The sequence below is a fragment of the Schistocerca piceifrons genome, chromosome 3, assembly GCF_021461385.2.
Source record: "Schistocerca piceifrons isolate TAMUIC-IGC-003096 chromosome 3, iqSchPice1.1, whole genome shotgun sequence".
Classification (NCBI taxonomy): Eukaryota; Metazoa; Arthropoda; class Insecta; order Orthoptera; family Acrididae; genus Schistocerca; species Schistocerca piceifrons.
Genome location: NC_060140.1, coordinates 889,700,449 through 889,714,187, shown reverse-complemented (window position 1 = coordinate 889,714,187; position 13,739 = coordinate 889,700,449). Strand labels below are relative to the sequence as shown.

Genomic DNA, 13,739 nt, shown 5'->3' with positions numbered 1-13,739 from the left:
GACCCGAACAATTCGGTTTCAAGGACAAGTTATCTGCCGAACTTCAACTTCTACGGATCACCGAACGGATACAAGAAGGATACAACAAGCAGCACTTCACGATTGGTGTCTTCCTTGACATCGAAAAAGCTTACGATAAGGTGTGGCGGCCCAACCTTCTCGTCAAACTGCATCGCACTACCCCTATTGCGGATTATTACATTAGACTCATAGACAACTTTCTGCAGGACAGGAAACTGTATGTCCCAGTCGACGATAAAAACTCCGAAATGAAACTGATCTCCGCAGGAATTCCGCAGGGCTCTGTCATTTCGCCTCTGCTTTTCAACTTATATATAAATGACATCCCAACAGTCCCCCTTGTTACGGCGAGTTTTTATGCGGACGATACGGCCTTTCTGACAACTGGACGACACTTGGACCAGCTAATCGCTAGGATGCAACGGCAACTTGCTGTAATGGAAGGCTGGGCGCTGCAAAATAAGATAACGATCAACCCGACGAAGACGGCAGCCGTTCTGTTCACACGGAGGAAACCGTTCTGAACGACAGACTCCAAATAGCTGACCAATTTATCCCATGGTCGCCGGGAGTGAAGTATCTCTGTGTCTACCTTGACAAAAAATTGCTCTTTACGCAGCATACTGACGACAAGAAGACGGCAGCCCAGAAGATGGCCAGGTCATTGATTCCTTTCCTGAAGAGTAAGGATCTCAACCCTAAGACTAAACTCCAATTGTATAAGGCAACGGTGGAACCCACAATGTTGTATGGCTCCACCTCGTGGGGAACTACGTGCGTCTCCAACTACAAAAAACTCCAAGCGCTGCAAAACATTTGCTATCGATGGATCACAGGAGCTCCATGGTGGACAAGAAACGTCGACATCCGCACCGCACTCCACGAGACCACTATACAAGAGAAGGTCCATGACAAGGCTCTACGAGTTTTTGACAAGATCGATGCCCTTAGGGACGAAGTTCGACAATTAGAATCGGTAGGAACGGTAAACCCTGCAAGATGGCACAAGTATCGAGTACCGAGGTCAATAACGTTTCACCCCCCATAGGCAATATGTCATAACACGAGGAAGCAGTCACACATAACAGCCTCGACACATTTCACCCTCCACAGGAGATAGATATCACCAAAGACAGCAGGCTAAAGGACCCATTGCGTGCCCAAGCCTAACTGAATGTGTAATAAATAAAGTGTTTTCCTTTTATCCTTACATCCCATCCTAGAAGAATAAGTCATCAAGGATGATCTCTTCAGTCCACACTATATTAAAAAAAAAAAAAAAAAAATGACCATGCGGTGCATTTGACCTGCGGTCGTCGCACGGTGGCGCTGGCAGCAGTCCATATACGCAGAGGTGTGTCGGTGCATGTCAGAGTATGGTGCAGCGAGTAAGTGTGCAGACGTTTTCAGACGTGCTAATGGTGACTGTGAGTGGAAAATGGCTCAAAGAACACATAATGATGACGTTATGAGGGGCAGAACACTAGGGCGACTGGAGGCTGGTTAAGCACAGCATATCGTAGCAAGGGCCCTCCGTGTGTCACAAAGTGTGATCTCAAGATTATGGCAACGAGTGCAGCAGACAGGAAACGTCTCCATGCTCTACAGTACAGGACGTCCACAGTGTACAACACCACAAGAAGACCGATATCTCACCATCAGTGCCCGTAGACGACCATGGAGTACTGCAGGTAGCTTGGGACGTTACCACAGCCACTGGAACAGTTTTCTCCAGACACACAGTCTACAGACGACTGAACAGACATGGTTTATTCGTCTGGAGACCTGCAAGATGCATTCCACTGACCGCTGATCACAGGAGAGCCCGTAAAGCTTGGTGTCAAGAACACAGTACATGGTCATTAGAACAGTGCTCCCAGGTTATGTTCACGGACGAGTCCAGGTATAGTCTGAACAGTGACTCTCGCCGGGTTTGCATCTGGCGTGAACCAGGAACCAGATACCAACCCCTGAATGTCCTTGAAAGGGACCTATATGGAGGTCGTGGTTTGATGGTGTGGGGTGGGATTATGATAGGTGCATGTACACCCCTGCATGTCTTTGAAAAAGGAACTGTAACAGATCAGGTGCATCGGGACGTCATTTTGCACCAGTATGACCGCCTTTTCAAGAGTGCAGTGGGTCCCATCTTCCTCCTCATGGATGATAACGCACGGCCCCACCGAGCTGCCATCGTGGAGGAGTATCTTGAAACAGAAGATATCAGGCGAATGGAGTGGCCTGCCTGTTCTCCAGACCTAAACCCCATCGAGCACGACTGGGATGCTCTCAGTCGACGTATCGCTGCACGTCTTCAAACCTCTACGACACTTCAGGAGCTCCGACAGGCACTGGTGCAAGAATGGGATGCTATACCCCAGCGGCTGCTCGACCACCTGATCCAGAGTATGCCAACCCGTTGTGCGGTCTGTGTACGTGTGCATGGTGATCATATCCCATATTGATGTCGGGGTGCATGCGCAGGAAACATTGGCGTTTTGTAACACATTTATTTCGGGACGGTTTTCTGAACTTATCACCAATACCGTGGACGTACACATCTGTGTCGTGTGTGTTCCCTAGGTGCCTATGCAATTCGGGCCAGTTTTGTGTAATGCCAACTTGTGTGGCACCACATTCTGCAATTATCCTTAATTCATGAGCATGGGTGTATACAATGTGTACTGCTCGATGTTTCAGCCAAGAAACTCGTAATTAGCGTGGAATATACGCGAAACTGTCTAACAAATTGCACAGTTACACAGAGATTCATAGGCAACAAACCACCGTTGCCACAGGAACATAAAATCGTACGAACTCTCACTGATTGTGGTAGAGCTGCGAAGCAGCCTCCACTAGACTACTTCATCTGTCAGTCCGGCCGAATGGAGTATAGGCGTCAGTTAGACTCTACGAAGACTGTTTTACAGTGTGCCGCCGCCGTATGGAGAACCAATGTCGACTGCCACGTCAACCTTCTCTAGTGTGTGCAGAACAATGCACTGCGTCTGGCGTATCACCTGCCACGTTTTCATTGTTGGATTACTTTTCAAGTAGATGGCGCATCAGGACTGTCGCGTCTGTCCAACAATACAGAAATCTGGCACTGCCTAAGAAATTCGACAGAAGCTGCCAGACATTGGCTTAACCTGAGGACACACGACGCCCAGCAACAACGGAAACCAGAATAGAGGAACCAAGAAATGAATCTTAAGGTTAAAGTAGTGAACCGTAACGGTGGCCAACTCGTCCAAACTCTGGGAGAAAGTTAATTACTCGCAAGTTCCGTCGTCCTAACGGCGACCTCACTAAGGTTTGGAACGAGTCAGTTTAACAATTACAGTACATTTTCTCAACGAACAACATAGCAACAAGCTGTCCATTTACATGATTAATTTATGATTATGGGAAATCGAAGCAATCGTGCTAAGATAGCGCCTGAAAAGTCACGACAGACGGTGTCTTCTGAGGATGATACAAGTAGTTAAAAATTATGTTATGCCAATATTTTATGCTTTCTGGAATCTATCAGATTTTTCAAACAAACAGACGGTTTTCATCGATTTTGGTATCAAACCCGCCATAGTGTTTTCCTGACACTGTCCCTTTTATCGACAGTAATCGGCCAGAGAAGACTTTTTTTGCTAGGTCTAAAATTACTCTATCATGAATAAACTAATTGCGGGTTTCACTTTGCTTATAATGTACGTAGATCAATTGCGCATCAGTCTTCATCTCAGTGAGCAATTTCCCCAATCACTCCACCTTTCGTAAATGAAACATGCCGTATGTTTCATTGATAATTATCCAACAATTAGTTACTTTACCCCATCTGAGAGTGACATCTTACATGTTACTTAATGAACTGCGGCAGAATAGCTTTTATAGATATGAGATTTTAACGATCGTGCGGAAATTGCCGTAGTGTGACTATCTGAACAGCCGCTTCCTTTGTATAATGACACGGCTCCCTGTCAAAGTTGGTTGCTATAGTTATTCACGGGGTTCGATGAATTTGGAGCATAAGTTCAGTACAGAAGTCTATATGGCTCCAGAACGTAGGCCCGAATAACACTATAAAATATGCTACATTACAGGTTTAATGCTGGATGCTGCAAACATCGATAGTGTGAATCCCGGCTCGCTCTCTTTGTCCACAAGACCCGGAGGACGTGCTCCTCGACTTCCAGAAGATGTTCGATACAGTTCCACACTGCCGCTTGATGAACAGAATAGCATACGGAATATCAGACCAATTTTGTGATTGGACTGAAGCGTTCTGAGCAAACAGAACACAGCGTGTCATTTTTTAACGGAGAGAAATCTTCAGACGCAAAATTAACTTCGATCGTGCCTAGAGGGAGTGTCATCTGACCATTACTTCTCACAGTATGCAGTGTGTTCGGCTATTCCTGTTGCGATCTTCTAGGACTTGTGGAGCGCAGTGAGCACATAATACAGGGTGTCTCAAAAAGAATCACGCTATTTTAACTTGTAATAATATTGAGACAAATAAATGTCACTAGGTAACTGAAACAGCGCTAGATGTAATCGGCATGGTCTAGAGTTCCAGAAAAAATCCGCTAGATGTCGCTACGAGCGCTGACCTGGACGAGCGCAGCCTCCTCAATGCGAACGTGCCTCATCGTTGGATACGGCGTACAGGACCGCGAGACCATGCTTTACACTCTTGGCCTCCTAGGTCCCCTGACTAAACAACATGTGATTTCTTCCTGCGGGAATATGTTAAACAATATGTTTACGTTCCTCCCTTACCTCGTGACATCGATGACCTAAAAACCAGAATATCAACTGCTGTAGCTTCAGCGACAGAAGACACCTAACGCCCAGTTTGGGATGAATTCGGCTATCGGCTAGATGTCGTCCGTGCAGCCAATGGAGGACATATTGAACATTTATGATGGATTTTTATAAACTTCTGTCTTTTCTGAGTAATTTAGTATGCAATTTGGTGGTGTTAAGCCCTTCTTCCTAATAAATAATTCTATTTAAAATCGGGTCATTCTTTTTGGGACACCCTGTATTTTGAATTGGAACCCGCGTACGGAAACGTACCATTTCCGTGCTACAGCCATTCGAAAACAAGTTGGAAACGCAGCCACTTTTACAAGTAATTGATTAGGCATGACCCAATACATAACTTGTTTTACAATTCCACTCATTGACATCGAAAGAAACTGCTCGTGTTCTCGTTGACGGGTTCTCTTCAACGTGATGCAGTACGGCCTGTTCCGACTCGCGTGTGCGGAGAACTACTGTCAAGCCTTCTGACAGAGAAAGCGCCCTTTCTCGAGGCCGTTGCGTAACTGTGGCGAAAATGGTATGCGATGGAGTCGGACGTTGTGGAAAAACATCTCGATAAAGGCCGCGGGCGGCTCTTCCATTACTGTAACCTTCGCCATTCATAAGAATCACGTCGGCGTATCATGCAAACGTGTACTCAACCGTGTTGATCTAACACTCAGACACACGTGAATGAGGCTCGAACCAATTCAGAGAGGTAGGACTGACGTCAAATGACACCACCAGATACGACGTAACCACTCCCCACCACGACTACCCTGTTGCATACCTACCTACCACGGAAATTATAAGTTTCCAGAGATAGCTTCCTATTCGAAATATTATGTACTTGCTGGTTCAAATTGCTCTGAGCACTTTGGGACTTAACATCTGATTGACAGTCCCCTAGAACTTAGAACTACTTAAACCTAACTAACCTAAGGACATAACACACATCCATGCCCGAGGCAGGATTCGAACCTGCGACTGTAGCGCCTAGAACCGCAGCCGGCTATTGCCAATGCGTCAAATCTTCATCAAAGTCAACGATGTTACTTTCGTGAGAGATTCGAACGAGGAAGTGTTACTGTGGCAGACCTGCCTTGGTGTTCGGCGTTTCTATGCTCCGAATGTTTCTAAGATCCGTATCATTCCAAGGGGACGTACCAGATCTTCCTGAATAATGTTGTTGTTGTGGTCTTCAGTCCTGAGACTGGTTTGATGCAGCTCTCCATGTTACTCTATCCTGTGCAAGTTTCTTCATCTCCCAGTACCTACTGCAACCTACATCCCTCTGAATCTACTTTGTGTATTCATCTCTTGGTCTCCTCTGTGATTTTTACCCTCCAAGCTGCCCTCCAATACTAAATTGGTGATCCCTTGTTGCCTCAGAACATGTCCTACCAACCGATCCCTTTTTCTAGTTAAGTTGTGCCACAAACTCCTCATCTCCCCAATTCTATTCAATACCTCCTCATTAGTTATGTGATCTACCCATTTAATCTTCAGCATTCTTCTGTAGCACCACATTTCAAAAGCTTCTATTCTCTTCTTGTCCAAACTATTTATCGTCCATGTTTCACTTCCATACATGGCTACGCTCCATACAAATACTTTCAGAAACGACTACCTGACACTTAAATCTATACTCGATATTAACAAATTTCTCTTCTTTAGAAACGCTTTCCTTGCCATTGCCAGTCTACATGTTATATCCTCTCTACTTCGACCATCATCAGTTATTTTGCTCCCCAAATAGCAAAACTCCTTTACTACTTTAAGTGTCTCATTTCCTAATCTAATTCCCTCAGCATAACCCGACTTAATTCGACTACATTCCATTATCCTCATTTTGCTTTTGTTGATGTTCATCTTATATCCTCCTTTCAAGACACTGTCCATTCCGTTCAACTGCTCTTCCAAGTCCTTTGCTGTCTCTGACAGAATTACAATTACATCGGTAAACCTCAAAGTTTTTATTTCTTCTCCATGAATTTTAATACCTACTCCGAATTTTTCTTTTGTTTCCTTTACTGCTTGCTCAATATACAGATTGAACAACATCGGGGAGAGGCTACAACCCTGTCTTACTCCCTTCCCAACCACTGCTTCCGTTTCATGCCCCTCGACTCATAACTGCCATCTGGTTTCTGTTCAGATTGCAAATTACCTTTCGCTCCCTGTATTTTACCCCTGCCGCCTTCAGAATTTGAAAGAGAGTATTCCAGTCAACATTGTCAAAAGCTTTCTCCAAGTCTACAAATGCTAGAAACGTAGATTTGCCTTTCCTTAATCTTTCTTCTAAGATAAGTCGTGGGGTCAGTATTGCCTCACGTGTTTCAATATTTCTACGGAATCCAAACTGATCTTCCCCGAGGTCGGCTTCTACCAGGTTTTCCATTCGTCGGTAAGGAATTCGCGTTAGTATTTTGCAGCCGTGACTTATTGAACTGATAGTTCAGTAATTTTCACATCTGTCAACACCTGCTTTCTTCGGAATTGGAATTATTATATTCTTCTTGAAGTCTGAGGGTATTTCGCCTGTCTCATACATCTTGCTCACCAGATGGTATAGTTTTGTCAGGACTGGCTCTCCCAAGGCTGTTAGTAGTTCTAATGGAATGTTGTCTACCCCTGGGGGCTGAAGAATAAACCTAAGAATAAAATATACGAAATAATATAAGAAATGATAGAAGAATGAGAATTTAAAAAGAATATAGCCCCTGGAAATACCCCCGACACACACACACACACACACACACACACACACACACACACACACACACATATATATATATCGTTGTCATTCGTTCCGATATATCGGGATCGTCACCTTCTTGTCCCGACAAGACCCAATTTTGTCCCGATTATGCAAAATACTGTTATGAGCTTGGCTCAAGTACTAAAGTAACGAACGCTATCTACTAGCGCAGCATGTAAGTACAAGCCCCAGTTAGTTTTACTTACTGTTAGGTCAACAAGTGTATGTTGAAAAGGTCGTCTTACAGTTGGTGTTGCATGTTGAGTATCCTGTATCGACAAAGCAAGCACATTCTACTTCTAGCGGCCATCGTTCGAGCAAATACCAGACCTCTCCAGTGGTATGGGGTTGGAAGTATTTAAGCAGCGCCACAAGGAAGAATCGGGCAGTTCCCATTCGAGTAGCGATCTGATAAGACGATTCTTCCTAAACGCAATACAAACAGCGAGTACAAATTGGTAATGTTTGCAATACTTACTGCAAGTATATAGGGCGTGAAGTGTATAGTGACGTGTACTTCGATGAACAAAGTGTTATTGTCGACTGTTTACCATCTAATAAACTTACAGCTTTCGACAATGCCTAAGGATGGAAAGAGAAAGCGTCACTTTTCGGATGATTACAGAAAAGGGCGGTCTTTAGTCAAGAAGGGACGTACCGATCAAGAAGCGTTGTGTGAGATTAGTAGCTGTTTCATCTCAGTAACTCACGGAGGTAAGACAGATGTGAGGCGTCACATTTCTGTGCAGAATCATACGAATAGATTCACGTTAGCATAGACGCCCAAGACTATTTCTACGGTCATTAAACAAGAACTAATAGTAACTCATAAATTTGTCAAGCATCATCAAGTCAGTCAGTTCTCTTCGCTGTACCATAAAACAGAATGCCGCAATGTAAAATTTGCTTCATGTTTCTGAACTGAAGCTTGGTTCCGCTTGAAAAAAATATAAAAAGCGTTGAAGAATTAAGTCTCGATAGCTGAAATTAGAAATATATTAACAGACACTCAAAGTTGTCTGAATGAAAGGAAGACCGCCAGTTTTATTGGCATGCAAAGCAAGATAAATTTGGACAAATTAAAGGAGGAGAACCCTAAACAAGAAATAATTAATTTCGAAATTTGAGGAAGAGGCAATGGCTTTCTATACCATAGCAATTGATTACTTTGCAATTTATTTGAATAAATATCAGGTATTTGATTGGATAACGGCATCTGAAACACCAGCTTGGGTGATTATTGGAAACACTATTTTATACGGACTAAAATTGTTTTCAGAAAAATATGTATCTGAAGAGCTTTTTAGAAATTATGCGCGACACGGAAGAATGGAAGTCTAAACACTCCGTGGAAGAAAGGTAGATTTGCTTTATTAAGAAAACGGAAAATCGTGAACGGAAATGTCAACTGCGAGGATTTGTTTTTCCGCCTACAACTGCACTGTGGAATGAGTATTTTCGCTATGTCGGCCCACATGACTGATGAAAGAATTCGATTGCTGCCAGGGACTGTAGAATCAGTCTTACAGTGCCAGTTTAATTGGAGCTGACTTGCTTGGAGTTTTATAAAAACGTAAAACGGAAAAAGGCGAAATCTTCCGAAAAATACGATGCACCAACTAATTCAATTCTACAGCCTCATGTCAGTGTCCGGACGAGGTCCTGACTATATATGGCAACCCTACTCCTGTAGTAAAGTAATGGGTTGATAAATGGAAATAAATAAAAACAATCTTCCGAAAAATACGATGCACCAACTAATTCAATTCTATAGCCCTATGTCAGTGTCCGGACGAGGTCCCGGCTATATATGGCAACCCTACTCCTGTAGTAAAGTAATGGGTTGATAAATGAAAATAAATAAAAAACAATAGTCAAGTTTTGAACACGGGGAGAAAAAGTGAGAGGCCACGACGATAGCCACTGTCCCACTATTTTGGATGTAATTTTCTCGCGCTACAAGACATCTAAATTACGTCGGAAACTTTAACAGTCCCTCAGAAACGGTCGAGTAACTACGGATAGGTCTTAACATGTTCGCTTATTCTGACTCTTCTTTCACCGAGTGAAGCTTCTGGGAAATCGGTTTATGGCACTTGCCATGTTCTCCTCGTCAGTGCAATAAACCATGAACTAAACTTAATGTGTTGTATATAAAACTGAACAAAATTGCACTTAGGTTTGTCGTTTTACTAACGGAAGATGCTATACGGGAGACATTATGAGAACTTAATTGTGAAAACACTTAAGTGGATTTCCTGAGGAAAGTGATTCTGAAGCTCATGTTCCTGCAGCATTTCTGGAAAATGGCGAAACACCAGCCTGCCAAATCTTCGTACAGCGATGAAGAAAACAGAGTCGTCCATGGCAATAATGGTCGTTGTCTCAACACAGATGTTCCTATAGAAGAGCCCGGTCAATTGCCTACAACATTTACTGGCAGAACAGTCAATTGAGAATAAATTTTAACATTCACCATTCAAAACATTCAAATTACACGTGTCCATGGTTCTAATCAGAATTTAACTCATGTGACGAATCTGGATGGACATTGTAGTCCATATTCCAGGCACTGAAGGGCAACGTGAAGACTGTGGAGTCAGAAAAAACTGCACGAAATTTACTGGCAGAACAGTCAATTGAGAATAAATTTTAACATTCACCATTCAAAACATTCAAGTTACATGTCTCCATGGTTCTAATCAGAATTTAACTCATGTGACGAATCTGGATGAGGTTACTTGTTCTCATAAGCTTATATTAAACTGGAGGACTAATTAACAACAGTAAACTGAATTTAGTTTTATGTTCTGACTATTTTGGCATTGCACTGTCTTGTGCAACAATGGGCATTAGGCTCTTCAAGTTTCTCAGATACACATCTACATCCATACTCCGCAAGTCTTTGAGTACCTCTATCGGTTCTCCCTTCTGTTCCAGTCTCGTATTGTTCGTGGAAAGAAAGATTGTCGGTATGCCTCTGTGTGGGATCTAATCTCTCTGATTTTATGCTCGTGGTCTCTTCGCGAGGTATACGTAGGAGGGAGCAATATACTGCTTGACTCTAGGTGAAGGTATGTTCTCGAAACTTCAACAAAAGTCCTTACCGAGCTACTAAGCGTCTCTCTTGCCTAAGATTCGATGTTCAACTACAATCAAATATAAACCAGAGTTTTTGTTTTACGCGCCTTTTGTAAATGGCGAGCGGCGCGCTCTTTGCTCATTGTTGCTTTCGTTTCCAGTGATGTCCTCCACAGTTATATCGTTTTATCATTTCTTTAGTCAGAATCGCAATGTCAGAGCAATAGATACTGTTGCATAAGAGATTATAATTAAGTTTCTCACGGCGGAGGACGTTAAAACCATCCGAAATTTTGAAGACTTGCGGCATAATTCGGGGACAACACCCTGGGAAAGATAACGGTGTAGCACGCCATAAACACCTTTTACGAGGACTAGAAACAGTTGAGAATGACCGACATCTTCCCAGGACCAGCACGATTGAGGAGAATATTCGCATTGTTAACCAACTTATTGAAGACGATCGCCAAATAAAAATTGCTGAAATTGCTACTGAGGTAGTGCTCAGGCTATCATAACAGACAGCTTTGGATTTCGGGAGGCGTCCGCAAGATGGGTGGCTTGTCTTCTCACCGCGTCGTTTCAAGGTGTGCAAACGGCCACCAAACTGAAGGGGAACTTTTTTTTTTTTTTTTTTTTTTTTTTTTTTTTTTGCACCGGCTTGTGACCTGCGATGAAATATGGGTGAATCATTATACTCCGGAATCTAAAGAAGGCAGTATGGATTGGCGCAAAAAGGACGAATCTGCGTCCATAAAAGCCAAAAACTCTCCGTGCAACGGTCTTGTTCGTTCTTAAAGGAGTTCTTTCTCATTGATTTTCCCCACGAACGTCATATTATGAACGCTGCATCCTAATGACAACTTTTGGATCAAACAAAATGTGCATATCGTCAGAAAAGGTGCGCATTTCCAGTATGGGATGTGATCGTGCTTCAGGACAATGCCCGAAGCCACACAGCTGCTCGATCTCAACATAATATTCAGGAATTGTTCTGGACCACGCTAAAATGTCCTCCCTACTGTCCTGACGTGTAACCCTGCGATTTTCGTTTGTTTGGCCCAATAAAGCAAGCAGTCTGACACAGATAAGACAACTATAGCACTGCCGAAGTGTTCATGCGCAACTGGTTGCTGTCACAGCCACGTTTATTTTACGAAAACGCGATCAAGAAACTTCCTATCCGCTGGGAAAAATGTCTTTCCCGTTCAGGGGCCTATATAAAAAAATAAGTCCGTGTGGGTGAATTTTTCTGAATCTTAAATAACCTTATAAAAAACTACATGTTTATATTTTTGGCTCCCCCCCCCCCCCCCGTTCATGAACTGGAGCCTATCAGAGATTTGTGGAACACCTTTATAAGTAAATGCAAACCATTATACAGTCCGCATTCTTACTATAGATCAGCAGTTTGTTGGTTTCCAGGGTAACTGCGCTTTCAAAGTCCATATGATACAAACTAAAAAAAATATGGTATAGAGTAAAAACCGCTGCCACTCACAATAGAAGGGGATTCATTTAAAACAGTCATCTCCAGCCCTGAGCTCGGAGACATGTACCTGAATATAAACCACCTAAAGATGGGCACAAGCCCGAAACCGGTTGTGTGTTAAATAAAATCACCTATTGTGACTGGTAGCGGTTTTTATTCTACACCCTAAACAGGAACAGTCACAAGTTTAACTGCAACCATTATGGATAAAATACATACAAATGGATATGACATGAAAATTGTAATGATGAACAATGCCTATGAGTATTATATGACAAATGGTGAAGTTCACACTGTTGCAGTAAAGAAAGAAACAAATCTACCGGAATACTATGTACGAAAACTTTCTGAACCTATAAACGGTATAAAGCGAAGAATGAACGCTGGTAATTGGTTTAATAAGGTTGTTGTCCCTTTGTCGACCACGCACAGAGACATCACTACTGATGACGGGACTGAAAAACCACAGATGGAGTTATATACAGCATGATCAAGGGAGGATCGGATACCTTTGATCAGTATTGTGCCGTGGCGAGACAAAAACGAAGTTGGGAGCTTTGTCTGTGGTTCGCCAAAATGGATCAGGCAGGTACGGTATCAATGCAATGATTCTGTATGGAATGGTCAACCCCAATTGTTAGAATCCAGTACGGGGGTTCCTACAGAATCTCTCTGTAGATCTTTGCAAACTTTCGTGGAAAACTGCCAAATGTACGTATGCAAGCAAGTGGGAATAGATGCATTTCGTATGTTTTTCAAAAGCCGCTTATTGTGGAGTGTTCCCAGAACTTTACAGGCTGGGTCTTCAAGGCGCAATACGATTCATACGCTCGCAATGAAAGCACAGGAAAACATGGTTGGTATTCGGTAAATGTAGCAACAGAGCCAAGTTGTGCCAAGAGTGTGGATATAATGATTTAATTTATGAATAATTGAGAAAATTTCGAATTATTTGTGTGATATATGTCTATTTCATTAATTGAACAACACGTTCATCTGACTAAACTGCGAATAAAATCTTTGGATCCGGATCACTTTCAAGTCTCTATTGAAAAGCTTCCACGACAGTGTCTCGAATTTTGCATGCAATAATACTGTTGTTCCACAATAAAATTTTCACTTTGCAGTGAAGTGTGCGCTGATATGAAACTTCCTGGCATTAAACTTTCTTGCCGGACCGAGACCCGAACTCGGGTCGTTTACCTTTCGCGGGCAAGAAAGCACTTGCCCGCGAAAGGCACAGGTCTCGAGTTCGAGTCTCGGTCTAGCACACAGTTTCAATCCCCCAAAAAGTTTCAATTCTAATATTGACTGAAATAGTAAATGACAGAGGCGAAATAAAATGCGTTTATCGTACGAAAGGCCAGTTTCAGTATAAAATATTCGCAATTTCTCCAGCAAATAATTGGGGGTCATCGTGATCCTGGTGTCCAGAATTTCCGAGGTGAACACTACAAGGTTTAACATGGAGCTTGTCACTTCTGGGTAAACTGGCCTTTGAGATGGCGTACAGGCTTTGAACGATTCAAGGATGGTGAAGAAAATTGGCCATGCTCTTTCAAAGGAACCATTCCGGTGTTT

At 43.0% G+C, this 13,739-nt stretch overlaps 1 protein-coding gene across 1 annotated transcript in view; it reads right to left on the bottom strand.

Annotated features, from left to right (window-relative positions):
• LOC124789287 (fumarylacetoacetate hydrolase domain-containing protein 2) overlaps positions 1–13,739 on the bottom strand; it is a 141,947-nt gene that overhangs the window by 126,943 nt on the left and 1,265 nt on the right. The gene's annotated exons all lie outside the window — the stretch shown is intronic.